The sequence below is a fragment of the Hemicordylus capensis genome, chromosome 3 (assembly GCF_027244095.1).
Source record: "Hemicordylus capensis ecotype Gifberg chromosome 3, rHemCap1.1.pri, whole genome shotgun sequence".
Classification (NCBI taxonomy): Eukaryota; Metazoa; Chordata; class Lepidosauria; order Squamata; family Cordylidae; genus Hemicordylus; species Hemicordylus capensis.
Window position 1 is genome coordinate 309583120 of NC_069659.1, and position 22262 is coordinate 309605381.

General features: G+C 41.6%; 1 protein-coding gene across 1 annotated transcript in view; it reads right to left on the reverse strand.

Annotated features, from left to right (window-relative positions):
- The window catches only part of CUL3 (cullin 3), a 90209-nt gene that overhangs the window by 41691 nt on the left and 26256 nt on the right, over window positions 1-22262 (reverse strand). The window lies entirely within an intron of this gene.

The following is a 22262-nucleotide window of genomic DNA, read 5'->3' on the forward strand; positions in this document are numbered from 1 at the left end:
ATTGCCATCTCCCTCACAGTATGAGATGATGTCTTTCAGCATCCTCCTATATCACTGCTACCCGATATAGATGTGCATTTTTATTTAGGAAGTACCAAATAATACAAGGGAAATGCCAATTCAAAGAACAAACATTTATTTCAAAAGCCTTTTTTTCTTGGTAATTTAAAATCTATTCATATTGGTAGCTGGTATTCAGTACTGAAAGGTAGCAAAATGCTTCCTGTATCCAATAGCTACTCAGCTCAATAGCTGATATCATATGAACGTGACCTAACTAAACCCCAACACAAACAAATTTGGGTTACCCAAATAGTGCCACAGGTGTGGAAATTTTAGGTTGAGAGACCATACATTGCCATGTACGGTAGCAGCTATCAAAAGACTGAGGTTTTCCGTTGCCTGCCTTCTTAAGATGTTTTACTGACAAGCCAGGAACTGAACCAGGGAACTGCTCTCTCTTAAGTTGTGGCTCCTCCAAAACAGAACAAAGCTGACAGCAGTAATCTTTTTTTCTATTACTTAATAGATAATAGTACAGAGAGACTATTACTGTACTGGTCCAAGTACAGGATCTGTATTTGGACCAGTGCTTTTAACTTGTTCATAAATTATCTAGAAGTGTGAAAAAGGCAAATTCCATGCTAGGAATCATTAGGAAGGGGATTGAAAATAAAAAATGCTGAAATCCTGTTCTTTCTTCCAATTCTTTCTATTGCTCATCGTTAATATTCCATGTTACCATTTGCATCTTACTATTTATTATGCAATTTGTATCCAGAAACCTTCCCATGTTGTTGAATTTTCTACATTACATATTCCAGTCAAATCTTTGGTTTGGTAACTGTCAATACTACATCATCCACAAACAGCTTTATCTTATGTTCTTGCCTGGCCAAGATGCTCCTGGTATTCTTTCTTTCTGCCATATCTCCGATGCCAATGGTTCCAGAGTCAGAATAAACAACAAAGGTGAAAGCGGGCATCCCTGTCTTGTACCTTTTGTAACAGAACATGTCTTTGATATTACCCCATTCACTATTACTTTTGCTTCCTGCTCCAGATAGATACTTTGAATCCAAGAGATAAAATCCACATTCAATAATGAGATAGGCCTATAAGATTCTGGATGTGTTGGGTCCTGTTCTTCTTTAAAGATCAGTGTAGCTTCTTGCCATGTGGCAGATATACTGTGACAATGTTGTATTTCATTCATTGTCTGGGTTAATGGTTTAACTAGTATATCTTGAAAGGACTTGTAGTACAAGGCTGAAAACCCATCTGGGCCTGGCGACTTATTCAAATTTAGTCTTTGTATTGCCTCTCTAGTTTCCTCCTTTATGATTGGTTTATTTAACATCTCTCTTTGTTGCTCTATAAACTCGTTAATTTGCAAATTATTTAAATATTGCTTAATCTTGTCCTTATTTGGAGATTTAGTTTTATATAATCAAGAGTAGTACTCCACAAATTGTTCTGTCATCTCATCCGTTGTTGAAATAAGTTCCTTGCCATTCCATATTGAAGTAATAGTCCTCTTCTCTTGCTCTTTTCTCAGTTGATATGCCAGTAATTTGTCTGCTTTCTCAAAGTATTTCTGTTTAGTAAAGTTCATTTTTTCGTAAGTCTCTTTGGCATCCATTAAATCTACTTTTTCTGCAATTCTTTCATATTTTGTAAAATCTCTTCTTTAGGATTTTGTTTATGTCTCAATTCCAGTTGCTGTAATTCATTTATTAATGTTTCTTTCTGCATCCACATAGCTTTTTTTCTGTTTGAAGCCAATGAAATCATGAGTCCTCTCATATAGGCTTTACTCGCATCCCAATCTGAAAATAACGAAACACCTTCCGTCATATTAGTTTGAAAAAGGTTTTCTAATTCAGAGTGGCACTTCTGTTTAAATTTCTTCTTGTAGTATTAAACTGTTATTTAATCTCCATCTTCTTGGTAAGGAATTCCCTTTTTTTCAGCTTCACAATTATCCGATTATGATCCGCATATGTCAGTGGTGCCACTTCTACATCCGTGAGTGCAAGTAAAGTTGACTTAGAAATCCAGCACATATTGATTCTCGAGTACGTCTTATGGGGAGCAGGGGGGGGAAGTATAACCTTTTTCACATGGATATTTATATCTCGATGCATCAATCAACGATATTAGTGACATATACTCTTCTACATTTTTAGGCACTTTCCCCGTGTTCTTATATTTCCTCAATTTATCTTGAGTTGTACACATGACTGCATTCATATCTCCAAAAATCAGAATATCTCCTTCTACAACCTCCAATAAGGATTGAAATTTCTCCCCGGAAAACTTTGTCTTATTGGCATTTGGGGCGTAGATTGATGCAATTTTCATTTTATTCATCTGTTTGAGGTCTAAGGATAAGAAATCTACCTTCCATATCCTGGATCTGTTTTTTTAAAAACCACATCCAAATAAATATAAATTTAAATATCTCACAATCCCATTTTTCTTTTTCCCCCTGACGCAGCAAACATTTGTCCAAGTTGATGGCATTCCAACAAATTTGTCATTTTTTATATGAATCTCTTGAAGGCATAATATCCACACCTTTTTTTAATTTTAAAGAAGTATTTTTCCTTTTGAACTATTTAACCCATTTATGTTTGTTGAAAATACTTGCAGCTGTTCCATCCTCCCAATTAATTATTAATAGGCTGCAGCTTCATCCATCATGCCCTCTTCATCTTTCTCTCCCTCCGCTGTTTCTTTTGCCACCTTTACAGACTTCGTTGCCCCCACGTCTTCAACTGTATAAACAAAGGCCTTCCCCCTATCTAAGAAAACTTCCAAAAGGAATGGTATTGCCCATCTGTATTTAATCTTCTTCTCTTGTGAGATGATCATTAAAATTTTCATTTCATGATGCTTGGCTAAAATCTCTGGTGAAACATCCCGTAGAATCTGTATTTCATTATTGTCAATCCTTAGTGGATTCTGTCTTTGAGCCTGTAAGATCTCTTCTTTGATTTGCATATCAGTAAACCTAATGAATGTGTCTCAACGTATTTTCTTGGCCCGGGCATATACCAAATTGATTCTGTAAATCTCTGCAATTCCCAGAATCTCTCCTTCATCCTCTCCAAGAAATTCAGCCAATAATTTCTCCATTTCTTCTCTCAAGTTGTCTTGACCAATATTTTCCCCACTCCATGGAATTTTAAATTGGTTTTTCTACTTTTAAAATACAATTTCACTCTTTTCCTCAATTTTTCAATCTCATTAGATTGTATATTCTGATCAGATAGTAACATTTCCTGTTTCAGTAGATTGTTGATTTCTTGGTCATAATTATCCAAGATTTCAGTCCAGTATTAAACCAGTAAAATATTTGGGGATTAATGTAATGGCAACAAAGACTTATTCAAAAATATTTATTTATTCACCGGTATGGAAGAAAATACTGGCTGATCTGTATAGATGGCAAAAATTAAGTCCTTCATGGCTAGGCAGAATTTCAGCCATTAAGCTGAATGCCTTGCCTAGGATTAAATTTTTATTTCAAATGTTACCAATAAGAATTGAAGAGAAGACTTTAAATCAGGCTTCCCCAAACTGCGGCCCTCCAGATGTTGCTGAACTACAACTCCCAGCATCCCTAGCCACAATAGATTGTGGCTAGGGATGCTGGGAGTTGTAGTTCAGCAACATCTGGAGGGCCGCAGTTTGGGGAAGCCTGCTTTAAATGAATGGCAAAGAAAGGTGAACTCTTTTATTTGAGCAAATAAAAAGCCCGGAGTGAAATTTAAGATTATGCAAGATGCAAAAAAATGTGGAGGATCAGCCACCCCAAACCTGAAACTGTATTACCATGCCAGTTGTTTAACATGGATTGCAGAGTAGATCAAAACCCCAAGTTGATTGGTTACAAATATGGAAGGATCAGATATGACTAATGGTCTACACAGATATTTGTGGACAGAGGTAAAGAAAGTGGATGTAGAAATTAAAAATAATTCCATTAGCCACAACTTATTAGAGGTATGAGGCAAGAAGTGCAGCATTGTCGCCTATAGCCTCGATATCGAATATGTATTTCCATGAAGAAGAACATGCAAAACAATTCGATCAATGGAGAGCATACAATTTGCAAAGTCTTATGGGAGGAACATCAAAAATGAAATCCATTCAATGTTTAAGTCAAGAGTGGGATGAACATCCTTCTTGGCTATTGTACTCACAGACTAACAGCATAATCCAAGAAGAAGTATGTAAACAAGGTGGAAAGTTGAGAGACTTGACAGAATTTGAAACTCTTAACAGCAAAGAACTCAGAGCATTTGTTGGAAAACCAATCCGATTCCGTCTCTAGGGATCTTAAACTTTGGGATTATGCATCAATGGCCAAATTTACTGCATCTATTAGGAACAAATCTGAAGTTTTTTTCCTCAGACATGGGAACCATTTATTCAACGTAAGATATCACAGGGTTTGGTTCCTCACCCGAGATCTGGTTTCATTTTGTAGAAAAAATTAATGCTGAATGCTCTGTGTAGATAACAGGTACACTAATTACCTTACTGTTTTTAAATTTGTAGCCATTTATCTTCCAGATTGGAGAAGGGGAGAGGGAGATGATGGTGTAAAGAATTCAGGTGGAAGTATACAGATTGTAATGAGAATCATCTAACTGTATCGTTTGATCACATCTTTTCTTTCTTTCCTTCTTTCTTTCTCTTTCTCTTTTCCTTATGTTTTTCTGTTTACATTATGGATAAAATAATAAAAATATTAAAATATATATGCTAATATTAGCATGCCCTTGTACAAATCTATGGTGTGGCCACATTTGGAGTAGTGTGTGCAGTTCTGGTCACTGTATATTAAGGAGGACATTGTAGAACTAGAAACGGTGCAGAAGAGGGCAACCAAGATGATCAAGGGTGTGGAGCACCTTCCTTATGTGGTAAGGCTACAGTATCTGGGGCCTTTTAGTTTGGAAAACAGGTGACTATGGGGGCGGGGCATGATCGAGGTGTATAAAATTATGCATGGCGTAAAGAGAGTGGACAGGGAGAATTTTTTCTTCCTCTCTTAACACCACTAGAACCAGGGATCATCCCATGAAACTGAAGGCCGGGAAATTTAGGAACAACAAAAGCAAGTAATTTTTCTCACAGCGCATAGTATCTATGGAATTCTTTGCCATGGGATATGGTGATGGCCACTAGCTTGGATGGCTTTAAAAGGGGCTTAGGCAAATTCAGGGAGGAGTATCAATGGCTAGTAGTCTGGTGGCTATAGGTGGCTATAGGCCACCTCCAGCCTCAGAGGCAAGATGCCTCTAAATATCAGTTGCAGGAAAGTAACACTAGGAGACAGGGCATGCCCTCACCTCTTGCCTGTGGGCTTCTCAGAGACATCTGGTGGGCCACTATGTGAAACAGGATGCTGGGCTAGATAGGCTTTGGGCCTGATCCAGCAGGGCTGTTCTTATGTTCTTAAAGAGAAATTTTAAAAATTGCTATTAGTACTATTGATTTGGAAGAACCACAGCTTAGGCAGCTTGCATGAGGTACTGTAGCTTTCTAGCTGAATAGGAAGCAAACTACATCTTGGCAGTATTTCACTATGACAGTGGTCCAGAACCAGACCACCATGTTTTATAGTCCACCTATGTATCTACAATTAGTGGTGTGCACAGAACCACGGAGGCGCGGTCCGGCACGGGGGGGGGGTGTCTAGCTTTAAGGGCGGGGGGTAGTACTTACCCCTCCCGCCGCTCTTCCCCCTCCGGTGCTGCAGTTAAAAGTGAAGTTTGGGGGGCTATTTACGCTACTTCCAGGCAAGGACGGGGGCAGGGGCGGCAGGGAGGAACACTGCCGCCCCCAAAACTTCACTTTTAACTGCAGCGCCGGAGGGGGAAGAGTGGCGGGAGGGGTAAGTTCTACCCCCCACCCTTAAAACTAGACCCCCCCAGTGCCGGACCGCCGGACCGGCCAGGTTCCGAACCAGTTTGGAGGCCTCTAACATTGCCTCCAGACCGGTTCGTGCACACCACTAACTACAATAAGAAGGGGAAAAGGCTCTGGGTGTGAAGGAAAGCAAAAGGTTTCTAGATGTTACCACCTTTGATATAACTTTTCAGAGCTATGCAGATTTTTAAAAAAAACTTAATGAAATGTTTACATAGGGCAGGATGAAGACTAATTCAGTCAAGACTAAATCCCACTGAAATTAATAGAACTCAAGTTAGCGATGACTGACTTGCTTCATTGGTTTCAAAGGACAAGAAATTGTCCATCAATCTCATTGATTTCATGACTTAGTTATGGATCCCATGTTCCCATGCATCCCAGGTTAGTATGGATTCTGCTCCTAGTTTGACTGTGACTTAGGGTTGAACTAAATATAACTTTAAATACACTGGGTTGCGTCCAGACTGCTACTCCTGAGAGCACATGTCACTATTTCCCTCATTCCCTTTGCAGCTCCCTGAAAAAATCTGTTTGAGGGTCCTCCCAAAACTTCAGGTATATATTTTTGAGGAAAACAGAGGGGCTGCATGGGGGAGAGGAAGATCAGCAAAACTCACATATATCCCCCATTGCATGAGTGGAAGAAATTCTGCTTGTAGAAGTACTAGTCTGGGTGTTGGCCACTGTTTGTCCTTCCAGGTTTCCCCTCCCCCCACCCCCAGGAAAACAGTAGCTAAGGATGTGGCCTGGATCAAGGCCACAGTGTGGGGTTTCGACCCCTTTCTCCTGACAAAAATTGCAAATGGCAGCTTCTCTCTTGGGTCAAATACCTTCAGGAGGCAATATTCACAGTGACCACAGCACAAATCTCCCACTCTCCCAGTGACTATTTAAAAACAAACAAATACCAACAGGTCAAATAATGTGTTTGAAGTCACTTTAGTTTGTCTCTTATACATCAAGTGCTCACCATTATGAAGTTGGAACATTTTCAGTTTACTAGTTTAATCCCATCTAGTTAAACTGTGAACATGAGCCTGCTAGACCAGACTAACCATATTTTGAAACTGGTTAAACTCCCAACACACTCTACTTTACAAGCTGAATATGCAACCTGCCCTAGTTATGTGAACTTGCTGGAGAACAGGTAAGAAAGCTATTGTTATGTAGCCACAAGGATGTATGGAGAGCTGGGTGGGGTCACAGCACAATTTAAAATCATCTTTGGATGCTGCTTGAGCAAGAGGGACAGAAACCAAATGCGTAGGCTTTGGAAGGAAGCTCTAATAGGTTTCTATAGCCATCTTGTAGTTTTAAAGGTAAAGTGTGCCGTCAAGTCGATTTCAACTCCTGGCACCCACAGAGCCCTCTGGTTGTCTTTGGTGGAATACAGGAGAGGTTTACCATCGCCTCCTCCCACACAGTCTGAGATGATGCCTTCCAGCATCTTCCTGTATCACTGCTGCCCAATATAGGTGTTTCTCATAGTCTGGGAAACATGCCAGTGAGGATTCAAACCGGCAACCTTCTGCTTGTTAGTCAAGCATTCCCCACTATGTCACTTAAGGAGAGTCTTAAATTGACACTAGAAATGAAAATGTGTACAATTTATATTGTTTTTCTTCAAGATAAATCTGCAATTTCACTATAGCAAAACAGGAGCGCAAATAATATGGGTTGAAATCCATGAAGAGAAAGCAAGTTTACTTCCACATATTTCAATGACAATTAAGCATACTGTATCAAGATGTAATATTTCCAGAGGATTTGAAACTGGGGTGGGGGTGGGTGGGAGACGGAGTTTTCGGAAACAGAAATTTTGGGCGAACTTGAAATATGTACAATATTTCAAATATGTACTTACTTTTGTATCATATTTAAAATTACTTTATTTTGAGACACAGACTGAGCTCAGGCATTTATAATTCTAAATGCCATAAGTACCCTGAACAATAATTACCAATAATGTCATGTTAGAAATCGACCTCCACACTGCTCCAAACTGAGGTTTATACAGAAAGGGTGTATTTGTTTTTAAAAAAAGGTTGGGAACTCCTATAAAGAATCTGAATTGTAATTAATATCTTAATATTAATAAAATATACATACATCTTCATATTACATAGTTGTCAGATTGATATACCGGTTTTCAACAAAAGTTCCCAAAACAATTTACAGACATCAATCAATCAAATGACTCCATGTCCCCAAAGGGCTCACAATCTGAAAAAGAAACATAAGATAGACACCAGCAACAGCCACTGGAGGGATGCTGTGCTGGGGATGGGAAGGGCCAGTTGCGCCCCCCCCCCGCTCAATAAAGAGAATCACAACTTTTAAAAGATGCCTCTTTGCTCAGGAGCAGGAATAGATCTGCTCTCCTCTGTGTTAAAGGGGCTGTGGAAGCCCTTCTTTTAAAAGGGATTGTGCTGTGATTCAGACGCCATTTTAAGCCTAGGTAAGAGTCCATCTCGTCTACCCTACTATTTAACATCTCCATAAAAATGGCTGAGAGACATAAGATTTGGAGTGCTGTGTCACCAGAATACAGATGACACTCAGCTCTATATTTCTTTGCCATTTAATCTCATGGATGCATTGCATGTTCCAATTTGATGCTAATGGATTTAGGGACAAGCTGAACATAAGGCAATACGTTGACTCATAATCCAGGAAAGACAAAAGTGCTCTTGATTAGAAGGAGAGGCAATCTGTGCACTGATATTCAGCCTGATTTGGACAGGGTAGCTCTCCCTCGGAAGGTTCAGGTGTGTGATTTGGAGATGCAGCCTTGCTCTTGAAAGGTCATGTGATGGCTGGAACCAAGAACACCTTTGTACAACTTCGGCTGGCTCATTAAATCTGAATCTTTCTGGAGGAAGCATATTGGGCCATGAGTACCCATGCCTTGAGCAAATCTTAAACCACTGCTACACACCACATACATTGTCCTTGAAAAATACTCAGAAACTGGTACAGGATGCTGCAGCTAAAGTAGTGTCAGAGAAGCTTATCACCCCCATTTTGTTCAAACCATTAGGTCCCCATATATTACTGGGTCTAATTCAAGATGCTGCTCATCACTTTGGAAGCTCTTAATGGTTTTGGTCCAGGATATCTTAAGACAAGCATTGAAACATTTTCTTGGGATCTAGGAGCTAGCCCCAACATTTAGGTGCCAGACAACAGTTGACAAAAATTTTAGCCGTAGTGATGGATATGGCGGGGGGGGGGGATGGGCCTCTCTTAAGGAGTGCCTTCTTCCGTAACAACTTGCTCAAGATCATTTATATAGGGCTTTGAATACTCTAAATGCTTCTTGAAACATTTAGATGTCATCCAGATCAAACCTTGAAGCACCATCAAAGTCAAACATTCACTATGTACTTACAGTGTAAGGAAACTAGCCTGATTAAAAGGACACAAGAGCTAGGAAGTCCCAAGCCAAGGCTACACCATGCCAATTCATTGCTAGTTTTGGCCACACTGCCACATGACATTAAATAGGAGTGCAGCTTTAAAAACTAATTGTGAGATTGAAGCATGGACCAAGATATTTGCACTAATTTGACAAAAGGAGAGGTACTTCACCAATGTTTGAGAGTTGATACAGTTTATTCACAAAATAGAATTTTTCTTTAAAACAGAAAAGGTGGAATAGAAATGAACATACTAAAGTTTAGAGCTTGGTTATGGCTGAAATACCAATCAATCATCTTTATTTGGTCCATTGACCAGCAAGACAAATAGATAAACAGCAAGAACAAATCACAAGATACATTCAAATTATCCCACAAGACTCACCCTACATCAATATACTCCGGATTTTGCTAGCAATGTAGCAAAACTTTGCCACTGGGTAAGAAATATCAGCATCCTTATCTTCAAGAAGAAAATTCACTAACAGATCATTAGGAATACTGCTTCGACAGCAACCAAAACGTTATGATAATAAGGGTACAATTAAGTGTTTCCTAACCTCTTTATACAATTCACAATGAAGCAGGATATGAGCAACCATCTCAGTTTCATTAGAGCTACAAGGGCAAATTATTTTGAATTGTTTTTAGCATTGTTTTAATTGTGGGGTTTATGTTTTTAAAAGTTGTTGTACACCGCTCAGAGCCTCTGGATGGGGCGGTTTATAAATGTAATAAATAAATAAATAATAAATAATAAATTCGTACTTCTATCGGCTAATGATGGAATCTGCCATAAAGTAATGCAGATGGCAGTGCATTCAAACGGGCTCTAGAAAAGGCCCAGCAATACTTGGAGAAGATGATACTAGATAAATATGGAGCAGTAGAAAATCCTAGCCATGAGTTTAAAGGTCTATACAGTTTTGGGAGAAAGGCAGTCTCATTTTGTAGCTCAATATCCAGAAGACGTTGGTAAACTAGAGCCTTTGCACGCTGGAGACCCAACTCCAACAAATATTCAGGGTCTAACCCTATTGACACCAGTTTGTTGACTATCCTTTCAGACCAAGAGGGACAGGGAGAGATAGCAAGAAAAAAAGGTATTAAACCTACTGACTGCAAATGAATCTTCAGCCAGTAGTTTAGTAATTCTCCAAGCCCTAGTTTCCACCTTGGGTAGCCCGGCCTCTTGACGCACTACTGCATTAGCAGTACATTTGTGATTACTAAACAAAGCTCTAAGAAAACCCGATTGTGTTCTTTCTAAACGGGTAAAATTATTATAAAGGCCTAACTGGGCTCCATAGGTAAGTTGTGATAAGGATTTACCTGTAAACAACTTGATGGCTGCTGGGATAAAGCCATTCCCTTTGGTTCTAAAGAATCTAAGGATAGCAGCAGAACTCCCTTTGAGCAGAGTCTGCTACTGATTGGATATGAGCAAGCAGTATCCCATTATATCAATAAACAACACCCAAATACTTAAAACATCTCACCTGATCAATTTTATGAGGCTGAAATACCGTTTATACTGATAGAAATAATCACCTATTATTGGGCTGCAACCAATATACTGTAGTCAAATGTTTCACAATGCCAAGAACATCCTTAAGTTATTGGTAGCCTGCCTTCTTAAAAATATTAGAGTATCATCTGACAGCAATGGCACAAGAGAGCATTGCTACTTTCCCAGCCCTACTGGTTATCGTATGCATACACTTACAATATGTTTCTGGGCAAAATACAAGGTGTTAGTTATAACCGATAAAGCCCTAAACAGCTTGGGCCCTGGGTATTTAAGAGAACGTCTTCTTTGTTATGAACCTCACCGCCCACTGAGATAATCAGGAGAGGTCCGTCTGCATTTGCCACCGGCTCGTCTTGTGGCTACTCAGGGACGGGCCTTCTCCATTGCTGCCCCAAGGCTTTGGAATGTGCTTTCTAGTGAAATAAGAGCCTCCCCATATCTGACAATTTTTAAAACATCTTTAAATATGCATCTGTTCACCCAGGCTTTTAACTGATACTGTTTTGATTGTTTCTAATGTTGTTTTAGAATATTGTTTTAAAAATTTTTAATTGCTGTGTTTTAAATTTATTGTTATTGTTTTTAATGAATGTTTTAATGTTTTTATTTTGTTGTAAACCGCCCAGAGACGTAAGTTTTGGGTGGTATAAAACCATAATTAATTAATTAATTAATTAATTAATTGATATTGTTGCTATTACTGTATTTATATAGTACTGTTCAACAAAAATGTTCTCAAAGCAGTTTATATTTTTTAAAAAATGAGAAAGAGGTTCCCGATCCTCAAAGGGCTTACAGAGTCTCTCTCTCTCTCTCTCTCTCACAGACACACAGACACAGACACACACACCAGCCACAGGTGGGTTGCTGTACTTGGGCTGAATAGGGACAGTTACTCTCCCCTTGTTAACATATAAGAGAATAACCACTTTGAAAGGTGCCTCTTTGCTTAATTAGCAGGGAAGCAGGCATACAGCTGTTCACTACAGACTATGCTGGATATAAGAAATGATTTTGCCTTTTAATACTGAGGGGCTGAAGCACTGGTTATTGCAGCAAAAACAAGCCCTGTGAAATCTACTACCAGGTCACCATCAAATGCCTGATTGCTCTAGTCCAGAAGAACTTAAGCCACAATAAATCCATTAGTCTTTAAGGTGCAAGAGAACTCTAGGTTGACTTATAGTTGCTGTGTGCGTTTTGCTTGCTTTATTTATTGCCTCACCCAAAGTTTCCTAGTTGTTTGGGCTCTCCATGATTCTGAGATAAAAGCCAATAACTGTTCACTCTTGCACACGTGGATTGCATAACACTGTTAGCTATAAATACTAAGTTGTTACAATTGTTTTGAATTTAGTTTCATTGATATATATAAACTTTTTTAAAAAAAAACCTCGGGCCTGACATCCTAACAAAGCACATGAGTAAAGAGGGATTGTGGAGACACTACTGGGCTCATGTGCAACTCTCCCAGTTTGTCTACGTGTGTGCAGTTAGACAAACAGGTGTGTATTCCCTGCTCTGCCCGTACTCTTAGAAAACACTCTAGATGAGTGAAACTGCATCATGGACCTTCATTACGCAGAACTGTTTTTATGCTCTACACCATTCATTTTACTGTTCTGAGGATAAAAGGAAATCAAGTACAATGTAAATTATCAGTTTGCTAGGCTTAGTGAAATTAACTTTCAGCTTTCCTATCTGACTTAAGATAGGCTTAACACAGCTCCTACTCTGTTATAGAGAAAAATAACAACACAGCAATGCAAAGCACAAGTGATTTGTTTCTTCGGGGGGGGGGGGGGGGGGGCTTGCATAGTTCAGTGTTCAAGCTACCATGTAACAGAAACTTACTTTTTGTGTACTTAGTTGCAAGGCTGCACCAAAAACACTGCAGGCTTGCACTGTCAGACTACCACCACCCAAATCAGCTAGATTTAGGTTCAAATCAATTTGTGCCCGAATCAATTTGCACATCCCTAATCTCCAATGCTTTTTAACATCTACATGAAACCGCTGGGTGAAATCATCAAGAGATATGGAGCAGTGTTATCAATATGCTGATGACACCCACATCTATTTCTCCATGACATCATCATCAAGAAGTGGCATAGCCCCCCAAGAAGTGGCATAGCCCCCCCTGGCAATAATGGACTGGATGAGGGATAATAAATTGAAACTTAATCCAAGCAAGACAGTGGTGCTTATGGTAAAGGATGTGATAGATCTTCCTGTTCTGGATGGGGTTGCACTCCCCCTTAAGGAACAGGTATGTAACCTGGGAGTGCTTCGGGACCTAGGCCTCATTCTGGTTTCTCAGGCTGAGGCTATGGCCAGGAGCACTTTCTATCAACTTAGGTTGATATGACAGTTGGATTCGTTCCTTGAAGATAGTGATCTCAGAACTGTGGTGCACTCTCTGGTACCTCTAGACTTGACTACTACAATGTGCTCTACATGGGGCTGCTTTTGTAAGTAGTTTGGAAACTTCAGTTGGTTCAAAAAGTAGTGGCTAGACTGGTCTGCGGGATGTCTCGGAGAGACCATATTATGCCTGTTTTAAAGCAATTTCATTGGCTACCAAAGGTTTCCAGGCAAAATACAAAGTGCTGGTAATTACCTTTAAAGACCTAAACGGCTTATGAATGGGTTACCTGGGAGACCACCTTCTTCTGCATGATCCCCATCAAACATTAAGATCATGAAGAGAGATACATCTCCATATGCCTTTGGCTCATATGCCTTTGGCATTGGCGGTGACTCAGGAGTGGGACTTCTCTGTAGTAACTTATGGGCTATGGAATGCGCTCCCTATAGACATTTGTGGTTTAACATCTTTACCAGCCTTCAAAAGGCTGTCATGAACCCTCCCGTCTTTTACAATCTTCTGGAGAGGTCCAGTTATCATTGCCACCAGTTCGTCTGGGGGCGACTCAGGACTGGGCTTTCTCTGTGGCTGCCCCAGGGCTTTGGAATATGCTCCCTGCTGAAATAAGAGCATCTCCTCCTCTCTTTGATTTCAGGAAGACCCTCAAGACTTTCCTGTTCTCTCAAGCCTTTAATTAGAATTTTAATAATAATTTGTTTTATATTGTTTTTATTGTGCTTTAGGTATTTTAACCTGTGATTTTAGTGTTGGCATCTGTATACCTCCTAGAGATTTACATATCAGACGGTATAAAAATATGATTGAGAAAGAAAGAAATAAGCAAGCAAGCAAGTCCTTAAGACACATTTTTAAGCAAGGCTTTTAGTAATCTCAATGTTGTTGTTTTTTAAATTGCTGTTTTAACAGTTTGCTTTATTTTGTTTTTATTGTAGGGGTGGTGGACCTATTAGGATGGTCCGTCCAAAAAGGCTGCTGGACCCAGTAGGATTTCAAAAGGCCTTGGAGGATTTTGATGTTGGTGAGGCCGGTAATTCTGTCGATGCCCTGGTGGGAACCTGGAACAGAGAACTCATCAGGGCAGCAGATACGACTGCTCCTAAGCGTCCCTTCCAACCCGATTAAAAAATGGTCCCTTGGTATACTGAGGAGTTGCGGGGGCTGAAGTGGTTGGGTAGGCGACTAGAACGCAAGTGGAGGAGAACTCGGTTCAAATCTGAGAGGATAAAACATTGTGACCCATTTGAAGACTTATGTGGAGGCGATGCGTGCAGAGAAAAAAAGATTTTGGTCAACGCGCATTGTGACTGCAGGTTCGCGTTCAGCGGAGCTATCCCAGGTTGTGAGGAGTTTGGTTTCTGCTCCTTCTATTTCAAATCAGTCCCCGGGGTCGTTCTGCTGTGATGCTTTTAATGGGTTCTTTGTGAATAAGATCTCCTGTATTTGGGCCGACTTGGACTCCACTATTTCTGCAAGGTCTATGGAGGAGGTGTCCAGCGATCCCTCTTGCAGTATTAGATTGGATCAGTTTCAATCTGTGACTCCTGAGGATGTGGACAAGCTGCTTGGGGCAGTGCAGTCTACTACCTGTTCTCTGGATGCTTGCCTAACTTGGCTGCTTCTATCTAGCAGGGAGATTGTTAGAGGTGGCCTAGTTAATATCATAAATACATTGCTGAGGGAGGGTAGGGTGCACCCTAGTCTGAAGGAGGCAATGTTTAGACCACTTCTAAAGAAGCCTTCTCTAGACCCCTTAGCTATGGATAGTTACAGACCAATCTCCCTTGGTTGGGCAGGGTGATTGAGAGGGTGGTGGCTGACCAGCTCCAGGCAGTCTTGGAGGAAACTGATTATCTAGACCCATTTCAAACTGGCTTTACAGTAGACTATGGGCTTGACAGAGCCTTGGTCAGCCTGCTGGATGACCTTTACCGGGGAATCGACAGAGAAAGCATGACTCTGCTGGTTCTTCTAGATCTCTCAGCAGTGTCCGATACCATCAACCATGGTATCCTTCTGGATCGCCTGGGGTAGTTGGGGATGGGGGCACTGCTTTACAGTGGTTCTGCTCCTACGTCTCGGGTAGATTCCAGATGGAGGAGCTTGATGACAGTTGCTCCTCAAAACAGGAGCTGTTATATGGAGTCCCCCAGAGCTCCATTCTGTCACCAATGCTTTTTAATATCTACATGAAACCGTTGAGTGAGGTCATCAGGAGATTTGGTGCTGGGTCCTGTCAGTATGCTGATGACACCCAAATCTACTTCTCCTTTTCATCTTCAGGAAATGCCACTTATTCTTTAATTTTGAAACAGTTCTTTACACATTCTTTAACAGTTGAAACAGTTCTTTAAACATCCTTTAATTTTGAAACAGTTGTTTCAAAAATGCCTCCAGTGACGGTTGCTGGTGTCTATCTGATGTTTCTTTTAGACTGTGAGCCCTTTGGGGACAGATCCATCTTATTTATTTATTATTTCCCTGTGTAAACCGCCCTGAGCTGTTTTTGGAAGGGTGGTACAGAAATCAAATAAATAAATAATAAATATAAATAAATGCCTGCCTACAGGCAGTAATGGGCTGGATGACGGATAACCAATTGAAGCTGAATCCAAGCAAGACGGAGGTGCTCATTGTAGGGGCTCAGAATCTGAGGGCTGAGTTAGATCTTCCTGTGCTGGATGGGGTTATACTCCCCCAGAAGGCGCAAGTGTGCAGCTTGGGAGTACTCCTGGACCCAGGCCTCTCCCTGGTATCTCAAGTGATCTGGCATGTTATTTAGCCTATTTAGTTGGGGGACGGTACTGTATCTCAAACATTTTTCAAGTAGCCAAGTATTGAATTGAAATATTTCATTGGGGTGGGTGGTCAATAAAAACACTTAACATAGTTTAAATATTATTCTGAAAGAAATTCACAGCTTTCGGGGGGGGGGATTAGGCCTGTGCATTGCAATCAACAGAAATGTGCCATCCACCTGGCACCACGCAGGGGCATGTGCTTCTGGAACCCTTCCATCCTCAGGAAATCCACTCATCTACTCGTCTGTGACGAATGAAAAATGATGTCTGACCAACACAGCTCAACAAGTAAAAAAAAAAAAATTGTCTGGCTGGTAAACAGAGCCAACATTTCTGGACCCCTGCTTGCATCATCAGAACTAGGCAGTACTTTCAATTTCCAGAGTGTGCTGGGGGGGGGGGTTCCACTGGAATTGGAGGCACTGGATGGGACACTAGGAAGTGGTGGAATTGCCAAGATAGCACAAATGGGATGCCGAGAAGGCTTGCAGGATCACCAGGAGGGCACAAATACATCCCACCCCATTAGGGGAAAGTGCTGGAACTACACTTCCCAGTTATCCTTGCACACATTCCCAGCATCCCATTTGCAACCCCCTGGTAATCCTGCAACGTCCCCGTATCCCATTTGCAGCTTCCGATTCTGGTTAAACATCCCTATCCCAGAAACAGCAAGTACTGACTGCACTGGGAGCACTGATATTAGCACGGCATCAGGGAGATGACATATTTTTGTTAAAATCATAAATTCTGATGCACAGGCCTAATTTGTATTGGAATACTCAAATCAATAAGATATGCATACTTTATCACATAGTTCCTAGGGATAATAACCTGAAAAACATTAATTACAACTCTGAAATTGCCAAGCTTCCCTGTTATTGCACTGGCATCCATTCATTGTTACTAATTAATTTTATGAAACAATGACCAACATCTCGACTAGCACTGCACGTTTTTATTAGAGTGACTTCCAGACTACTGCTGAACTACTGTTTGAGCAGGGGAAGGGACAATTTCCCCTGCTCTCCCCTTTCTTCTGAATCCCACTGAGAGTCACCAAAATATGTCCCTGAGAGTTCAGAGGAAAGAGGAGATCAGCAAAAATTGACCCATCACTCACTCAAGGGACTGACTGATTGATTAAATGCCATCAAGTCGGTGTCGATTCTTAGCGACCACGTAGATAGATTCTCTCCAGGATGATCTGTCTTCAACTTGGCCTTAAGGTCTCTCAGTGGTGCAATCATTCATTATCACTCAAGGAATATGAGAGGAGAGCTGCTGAGAGGAGAGCTGGTCTTGTGGTAGCAAGCATGACTTGTCCCCTTAGCTAAGCAGGATCTGCCCTGGTTGCATTTGAATGGGAGACTAGAAGTGTGAGTACTGTAAGATATTCCCCTCAGGGGATGGAGCCACTCTGGGAAGAGCAGAAGGTTTCAAGTTCCCTCCCTGGCCCACAAATTTTAGAAACAACAACATAGGAAGCTTCTATATACAAGTCAGACCATTGGTCCATCTAGCTCAGTATTGTCTAAAAAGACTGGCAGCGGCTCCAAGGTTGCCAGCAGGAATCCCTCTCAGCCCTATCTTAGAGATGCCAGAGAGGGAACTTGGAACCTTTTGCTCCTCCTAGAGCAGCTTCATCCCCTAAGGGGAATATCTTACAGTGCTCACACATCAAGTCTCCCATTCATATGCAACTAGGGTAGACCCTGCTTAGCTATGGGGACATGTCATGCTTACTACCACAAGACCTGCTCTTCCTTTTAAAATGGAAACTTTCCCCACGAAGTATTGGGCGGGGGGGGGGGGTGATTGCAGAAAGGTTTCCACCCCATATCTCTGCTCCTACAGATTCAACTAGTGGTAGGGTAGGGAAACACAAGCAGTAAGACTAATTCCCCCCCCTTATCAATCACCTCATTGGTTGACATGCAAACTATAATCATTGATTGAGATGCAGACTAACAACAGATGCACCAAAATAAATTTCATGCACACTACAGGGGAGGGGCAATTTTTGCCCATCATCTTCTCTCTACAATCCACAATGCCCCCACCCCGGTGTTCCCTCTAATTATCAGTGAGTGGCATGAGTTTTGCTCTGGGCGGAAGTTTCAAGACAGTGCACACACATGATAAGCAATGTGTGTGTGTGTGCACGCGCACACACACGCACTCTCACTCCATACTGTCTCCAATCCTCTTTAACATCTACATTAAACCGTTGGAAGAGATCAGGGGATTTGGTGTGGCGAGTTATCAGTATGCTGATGACACCCAGATCTACTTCTCCATGTCAACATCATCAGGAGATGGCATAACCCCCCAAAATGCCTGCCTGGAAGCAGTAATGGGCTGAATGAGGGAGAATAAACTGAGACTGAATACAGATAAGACAGAGGTACTTATTGTGTGGAGTCAAAACTCCAGAGACGATTTTGATCTGCCTGTTCTAAATGGGATCACACTTCCCCAAAAGGAACAAGTACGCAGTCTGGGAGTACTTCTAGATCCACACCTCTCCCTGGTATCTCAGGTTGAGGCGGTGGCCAGAGGGGCTTTCCATCAGCTTCGGCTGATACACCAGCTGCATCCATTTCTTGAGATGAAGGACATCAAAACAGCAGTACATATACTGGTAACCTCCAGACATGACTTCTGCAATGTGCTCTATGTGGGGCTAACTTTGTACATAATCCAGAAACTCCATTTGGTACACAATGCAGCAGCTAGGTTGGTCTCTGGGTCATCATGGGACGATCATATCACTCCTTTGCTGATAGAGCTACACTGGCTGCCAATAGGTTTCCGGGCAAAATACAAAGTGCTGGTTATAACCTAAAAAGCCCTAAACATCTTACACCCTAAACATCTTACGCCTGTGTTTTTAAGAAAAGGTCTTCTTCATAATGAACCCCGCTGCCCATTGAGGTTATCTGGAGAGGTCTGTCTCCAGTTGCTGCCAGCTCGGCTGGTGGCCACACGGGGATGGGCCTTCTCAACTGTTGCCCTGAGACTGTGGAATGCGCTCCCTACTGAAATATGATCCTCCTATCTCTGACAATTTTTAAAAAGCATTTGAAAACCCACCTCTTCACTCAAGCTTTTTCAGCTTTTCAACTTCCCAAGTTTCACTCTGTTTTGACTTTTAGATTGTTTAAATTGTTTTAAGATTTTTGTGTATGTTTTAACTTGTTTTATGCTATTGTTAACTACCCAGAGACAAAAGTTTAGGGCGGTTCACAAATTTGATATAAATGAATGAATGAACAAACAAACATGGAAAGAATGAAGTATATTTTAAAAATTCTATTTGTAAAATTGAATGTTTACTTTCTCACACTTCACATTTAAATACAATAAAAACAAGGTAGAAGCAAAGCTGAAAGATTTAAACCTAAAAAGGAGAATATACATTGCAAATAATTGTTTCTTTTTGGAAAGAGGTTCGATACCTACTTGGAGCTTATTCAGTGAGACACACAACTTTACCACATTATTCCATTTGTATGATAGATTGTGCTCCTTCCAGACAGTATTTACTTCATCAAAATAAGTAAATATTTATTGGAACTTATTAAATATAATAAAGAGGTAAAGTGTGATCCGTGCCGCCCGTGTCTTTCTCGGCCGTTCTGGGTATGCACGGAGCACATGCCCAGAACGCCGAGAAAGATACGGCCGCAGGGACACGGGCGGCCATGTTGGCTCCGGGAGCAGGGAGCAGGGAAAGGCGGCGGTGGCAGCAGGAAGGACTGGCCCCGCTGGCAGCCGCCGCCGTGAGAATACTGGCCCCGCTGGCAACGGCCGCCGCAGCGGCAACAAGACTGGCAAGAAGACTGGCCCAAGAAGACTGGCCGCGGTGGCAAGAAGACTGGCCACCAGCCGCCCCCCCACCTGATTAAGGGCCAGATCAGCCCAAACAATTGCCGCCGCCGCCCTCCCGCCCTCCCAGCTGCCCGAGTCCTCCTCACCCCAGTCTTCGGCCCGCTTCAGTCGGGCGATCAAGGAACATGATATGAGAAGGAGAGAGGAGCTCGCAAAAAGAGCTCTTCTCTCTGCAAAGCCTCGGCCGAAACTGGCGCTTTGGGCGCAGAGGACGCCTGTCGCGTCCTTTGCGTCCATAGCGCCAGTTCAGGCAGAGGCTTTGCACAGAGAGGAGCTCTGTTTGCGAGCTCCTCTCTCCTTCTCAGATCATGTTCCCTGATCACCCGACTGAAGCGGGCCGAAGACTGGGGTGAGGAGGACTCGGGCAGCTGGGAGGGCGGGCAGTCGGCGGCGGCAATTGTTTGGGCCGATTTGGCCCTTAATCAGGTGGGGGGGGCAGGGGGCGACCGATGGCGGCAAGTGAGAGAGCGACGGGAGGGGTAAGTAAACCCTCCCGCCGCTCTAAAAGGTACCCCCCCACCCAGTGCCACTAGCGCCCGTTATTATAACCAGCTGAAAAATACTAGTAACCTGTAATTAACTTTTTAATGGGGTCATCTTAAATGCAAAGTTGTCTGATTTGAGTAATTAGGGCATTAGATTGTGTGTGTGTGTAAACTACTTGGAGCATGCTTGCTGAAAAATAATATGCAAGTATTCATAGTAGTGTATCCCATTTCCTGGTTAAAGAAAGATACACTTCCTTTTCTTTATAATTAAAAAAAGGAAAAAAAGAATCCTCTACCAAGCAAAACAAGAAACACAGTAAATGCAAATAAATGAATGAAACAGAAACAATAAGCCAAACACAAAATAAAATGGATGAAAAAGAAACAATGAAGCTAAAAAGAAAGTGAATCTTTTTGGGCATTGTTAAGTTAATGGGTGGAGAGCTGGATTAGGAGGAGAGCTGGTCTTGGGGTAGCAAGCATGAGTTGTTCCCTTTGCTAAGCAGAGTCCACTCTGGTTTGTATTTGAATGGGAGACTAGAAGTGTGAGCACTGCAAGATATTTCCCTCAGGGGATGGAGCTGCTCTGGGAAGAGCATCTAGGTTCCGGGTTCCCTCCCTAGTTAAATATAAGTTCCTATATTTAATATTTTTGATTACTGATACTTATTTTGATGAAGCAAATACTGTCTGGAAGGAGCACAACCTATCATAAAGGTTAGAAAAGGTTGTGCAGTCGAGTCGGTGTCGACTTCTGGTGACCACAGAGCCCCGTGGTTTTCTTTGGTAGAATACAGGAGGGGTTTACCATTGCCATCTCCCGCACAGTAGGAGATGATGCCTTTCAGCACCTTCCTAAATCGCTGCTTTCCAATATAGGCGTTTCTCATATTCTGGGAAACACCAGCAGGGATTTGAACCAACAGCCTCCTGCTCTCTAGGTAGATTACTTCCTCACTGTGCCAAGTGGAATAATGCTGTAAAGTTGTGTGTCTCACTAAATAAGCTCCAAGTAGGAATCAAACCCCTTTCCACAAAGAAATCATTTTTTAAAGGAACATTTATCAAAAATAATAAAAAATTATCCATAGACAAGAAAAGTATGTCTTTGTAATTTCATATCTTGATAATATTATCAATGTCCTTCTAAAATTATTTAGTGTAGTTGTCTTGTTGTATTTAAACAATCCTCAAGAGAGGAGAGCTGGTCTTGTGGTAGCAAGCATGAATTGTCCCCTTAGCTAAGCAGGGTCTACCCTGGTAGCATATGAATGGAAGACTTGATGTGTGAGCAATGTAAGATATTCTTAAGGGATGGAGCCACTCTAGAAAGAGCAAAAGGTTCCAAGTTCCCTCCCTGGCAGCATCTCCAAGATAGGGCTGGGAGAGATTCCTGCCTGCAGCCTTGGAGAAGCCGCTGCCAGTCTGTGTAGACAATATTGAGCTAGATGGACCAATGGTCTGACTCAGTATATGGCAGCATCCTATGTACCTTTCTTTCGATGTTTTTATCTATGAGGGCTTCCTGTATATGAAAAGGTTTATCTTCACCAAAGTACTGATAATAACTACACCATTAAACAATTCAATCGAACTAACACTAAATGAAATGCAGTAATACTCCAAATATCCAAGAACTCATACTACACATTTCTTGTTATTATTTCAAAGAATCACATTTGCCGAATGATATAGCTGGGAAGAAGGCAACATTTTCTTTCATTTTACAAGCAAAAGAGACCTCCTAGTATTCCAAGGGCAAGAAGCAAGCATGTGCAGCAAGACGTTACAGCC